Consider the following 5,181-nt stretch of genomic DNA (forward strand, 5'->3'; position numbering starts at 1 on the left):
TTAGCAATTAATCAGTTATCCTGGCAAAAACACCACATGTAGAATATTCAACCTGATTTGGAAGTCTGCTAAATGTGGAGATCCTTAAGTAGCAAGAAGGATCTCTGATGAAGGGTGGAGAGTTCTCCAGGGGTTTTCTATGTGGAGCATCAAAGCCCTTCCATCCAGAGCCGACATGGCCACAAAAGACCCTGTGAATCACTCATGCTCAGCATTGAGTTGCATTCCCGAAGACATCCTAAAAGCATTCTACACACACTTGCTCAAAGAGGACTGCCTTCAATACACAGAAAGTGCATATTTATTTGACTTTCAACCTGCTTATTAGCAGTTGTAGAAAGTAAAGATTTATTCATCAATAAAATCCAGACTCCATTTACCAAATTTCCTTTCTTTACTTTAATGAACTTTGTCTGTAGGGCTTTTAAAATTCATTTATAAAGTTTGAAATATATTCAGCTCTGCTGTCTTGTAGATAGATGGCCACATTATTACTTGTCTGTCAAATATAAGTAGGGTTGTTAATAACATAGAGGCAGCTACTAAAGATTCCAAACATGAGCACTCTTTTAAAGGAAATTGCAGTTCTAACCCCTGAAATCCCTTTGGAATCAATTACCTGACTTGGCAAGTACTATGAAATAGCTTATTTTTTTGTTAGGGGGACAAGACATGATTTGATATTCTTCAAAATATTTACCCAAAGTAGGCAAATGAAACTTAGTAATAGAAACACAAAGAGGTTAGAGACACATACTCCATAAGGTCTACACCATTCACTCCATTAAGGATAATTTAAATTCTCCTATGTCTGGCATATGATTTTACATAGATGTTGGGTTGGGACAGGAGTCAAAAAAAGTGAAGGATAACAGATTATTTCAAAAGTCTCCTTGTTGTATCAGCCTGCTTCTTATCCTATAAAGCATTGAGATGTATTTGGGCATCTCTTTCTTTTTCCTTGACTCATCAACAGTGTCCAGAAAGGGCATACTAGAAACAAAATAGTGTTAGAATATATAAAATATGGATATATAAAATATGTTTTATATAAAATCTGTTAAATATATAAAATATGTTTAAAAACACTCCAGTTTTTTAAATGTCCAAGAAGAGGTGGGACTAAATCGATATTTCAGATATCTTCACCCCTCTACCTTAGGATAAGCCAAGATAGCAGTAAAACCCTACTGGCTTATCAAGGTAAATAATAGACATTTTTCTCGACTAATTGTGAAAGAACAATAATTAGCTTATTTTGAGAAAAAGGTTTCTTTTAAGTTCTTTTCATATGGATACTTTCCAAAGTGGGAATTGGAGATTTTATACTACATAGCTATTAGCTATCAGTACTTCTTATGAAAAATGTTGATGCATTTTATAAGCTAATATGTATCTATTGAATATCTTCTTGCTATAATAGATGTAACAGTAATATAAACTTACTAATGCAATGTACTTTTTAAATGAAGCTTCAAATTGATTTGGAAACACATTCATGGCATTCCAAGTATACCCCTAACATATTTAGCTCCATGTAATATGTCCGGATATCTGAGGAAAGAGCAGACATGCAAAGACTGCATGCCAAAATGGAACCATGGTTGAATCCTAAGGATGGAGGTTGAATTTAAATAAGGTAACAAGGATAGTGGATGATTTGCTAACACCTAAGTTATATAGTCTGTCCCTGAAAGTTGGCTTATCAAGATAAATAATAGAAATTTTTCTCATCTAACTGTGAAATAATAATTGGCTTATTTTGAAAAAAACTCTTTTAAGTTCTTTTCATATGGATAGTTTTCAGATTTGGGATGATTCAAGACTTTAGTGGTTAGAAAATGAACAATAATATGTGCATTTATTTTCATAAATTTCAAAAGACAGCATTTGAAAGATACCTCATAATCTGTTTTTTTTAATTGAAGAAAAAATAATGCCAGGATTTTGCAATATATGATCAAGGGTGTGATCAGGTAGTGAGTCTCACACAACATCATGTTGATTGCCTTATGAGCATGTTTCAATTTGAAACTTCTATATGATGTCAGTTTCACTCACCTCCATCACAAATAGGAACAGGGTGACCCACAATGGCATTCTCACTATTTAGCATGTCCTCAGGGCTGAGAAACTGCTTTGTTAATAACTGCTATGATTTGGACACCAAGAATTCTAGCAGGAAGAGGCAATGTCTTATTTTCCTACAACATTCCAGATTCCATCAAGGTTTTAGTGGCTCCCTCTGGGAGCAGAGGAAAGGTCATGCCAGGAGAATAATTATAGATTTTCATGTAACTCTTAAATGTATCATCTCTGTTTGCTAAAAGAGAGAAAACCACATTGTCAGCAAAAGTCCCCAAGGAATATTAAATTAAGCAACCTTCAGTTGGCACTGCTAGAAAAAAAAATATGCTAAAGGTATGAAAGAACTCTGTGAGGCATAACAACCTTTGCATTTTTGAGAATTTAAGGAATATTCCTTTGTAACTGAATTTTATTCATTTTATCACTTACTGAGTCACTTTCAACATCTACTCACATGGCTAAGTAGACACTTCCAAACACATTGAGGAGGCAGTATCGCTTAATGTTTAAGAACATTAGCTCTAAAATCCAGATATGGTTTAATGCTACTATTCCTTTGATCAAATGTGTAATTTTGAACAAACTGCTCAAACTCTCTGCATCTTAATATTCCTCATCTGAAAAATAGGACAATATTAGTATCTATCTTATAAGGTTGTCTTGGAAATCAAGTACCATTTCCATGTGTTGCTGAACAGGAAGCATTTTGTTTCCTTGAATTGTATGTGAGTCTCAATTAGAGCAGGACATAGGTGTGCTTCTTTTGAACAGTCAAGGGCTCTTTTTTTCCTTTCTTTATGAAAGGAGAACTGGCACTCGAGGGAAGACACAAGCAGCTCTCAGGAATCTAGATATATCTGCATCCACATCTACATGCAATGGAGCATTCTGAGGCTTTGGGATGGAATTTACAGATTATCAAAAATCATAAAATCAAAGCTATGTTCTTTGGCTTTGTCTTAATTTTTATAAAGAAGAGAAATGTATTGGCTCACAGTTCCGAAAGCTGGGAAGTCCATGATCAAGGGACTGCCATCTGATATGAGCCTTCTTGCTGTGTCCTCCCAAGGTGGAAGGACAAAAGGAGGAATAGAGAAACCAAAAGGGGGTGGAACTCCTCCTCCATGAGACACCCACTCCCACAATGAACACCCTCATCCTTCAGCAATGGCATCAGTCCATTCCTGTGTGTGGAGCTGTGCTGGGATTTCACCATTTCAACATCTGTGCTGGGATTTCACCACTGCTGCACTGGGGATGAAGTTTCCAACAGGGGATTTGGGAGACACATTCACATCATAACAGATTTCAGGAGAATTTCTGCTCAGCTGGTGTTCAATGTAGGATTTTCCTGGATTTCTGTCAGGTTTGGGTTATTGTGTGAGCACATTTGAGTGAGATGTGATTTTTGTTCCCCTTACTTGCTTCGTTATTATCAAAATAGTCTGCTTCCTCCTCATTATAAAGACAAGCTGCTTAAAATCACTTCATCAAGGACCCATCATCTTTAGGTGTACTTCATCATGATCATATATAATGTATATATCAGTATTCAGTATTGATTTCTTTGGTAATATAATGATAACCACATTTACAGAAAAGACAAAAATACTGAAGATATGAACTAAAAGAGTGTATTTCTTGGGCAGGATGCTTGCTGAATCACCATCACATGTCACTCCTCGATGTGTAAGCTGAAATTGTGTCACTGTTGTTTTTCAGCTAATCGTATTATTATCTGCTTGAAGAAAGTGAAATGTAAAAACACAGCCAGTGAAGGCAAAGATCTGAAGATACAAATCCTAATCCCTTATAAATGTTTCCTGTTTATTAGTCAATCCTTAACCCTCAGCCCTCTAAAATATTGTTAACATCTTTTTAAAAATATAAGATGTCTTCTTGTTACAGATCTGGGGCCTCTCAGGAAACTGAGGCAACACAAAGACTCCCCCTCAAGCTCCGATTCTTGTGATCAAGTCAGAAAGATTTCAGACACATTGCTCAGAGTAACAGGCATGAGTTTATTGAAGGGATGGCAAATGAGGCAGGGGATATTTTCAAGGGAGAGAGTGGGTCCTCTCAGAAAGGAGAGGGACAATATGCCTTTCCTGCACTGTAGTTTTATTGGGGATCCCAAAGAAGTTTCCAGAGAGTCTCACTCACTTCTACATTTCAACTTTTGGCTGACAGCAAGATGACCTCAGACTTTTAAGTCCCCTCTCCATGACATTTCTAGGTCTCATTGGCCCATGCTGATTAGTTTTAATTGGATTCTTAATCATAAATTCTTATAGATTTTATTGTCAGGAGGAATTAGCCTTATCTCCCTGGGTTTCAGGATCAGGTGCGTAGAAAAGGTTTCAAAAGTGTCCCCCTTCAGGGTAATCAGGATTCCTTCAATCAACATTATTTGAATTTCTCCTGTAGATAACAGGTAGTTTGCTGAGGAATGCAATATATTCTGTCCACTCAGGCCAGGTAGAACTGCACGTAAATTGCTTCCTGGAAAACAAAACATGTGGGGGTCAGCAGAATGGGCCCATTTTATAGAATTATTCCCTTAACTTTGTGTTCTCACCATCCACATCTCTCTGTTCCCTAACATTCTGAGAGCCGGTATGCAGAATTCATCAGTTTGTGAGGTTGTTTTGTTTTCAAATTACTTCATATGCATGTGCTTGCAGATCAGTGCCCTCCAAATTTACCATCAGTCAATGGTGGCTACAACTGTAATCCACGCAGAAACTTTGTGTCTTTATCACACGATGGGTCATGATACTCTCAGGATTTTTATTTTATAATTTGGATTTTAAACACATATACTTCTTTTGAAGAGTTTTTATTTCTATAACTCTGTTGAACAAAATATATTTCGTATAAGTATTTTTCATTATATAACCTCAAGGCTCAAAGCATCAATTGAATATAGTTTTGCAAAACATGTTCAGAATGATTGTCTTAAAATGAGGGGTTAAATAGATATCACTCTTTTTTAAATGACCCAATCAATCATTATTTATAAACAGGTGTTCTTTTATTATCTATGCAGCATGATATATATATATATATATATATATATATATATATATATCT

General features: G+C 35.8%; 1 long non-coding RNA gene across 1 annotated transcript in view; it reads right to left on the minus strand.

Annotated features, from left to right (window-relative positions):
- Window positions 1–4,089: 4,089 nt before the first annotated feature.
- The window catches only part of LOC125619547, a 9,299-nt gene continuing 8,207 nt past the window's right edge, over window positions 4,090–5,181 (minus strand). Inside the window, exon 3 of the long non-coding RNA XR_007351077.1 lies at window positions 4,090–4,590. This is a non-coding gene — a long non-coding RNA (uncharacterized LOC125619547). The remainder of the gene's footprint in view (window positions 4,591–5,181) is intronic.

This window comes from Marmota marmota, unplaced genomic scaffold (genome assembly GCF_001458135.2).
Source record: "Marmota marmota marmota unplaced genomic scaffold, marMar, whole genome shotgun sequence".
Classification (NCBI taxonomy): domain Eukaryota; kingdom Metazoa; phylum Chordata; class Mammalia; order Rodentia; family Sciuridae; genus Marmota; species Marmota marmota.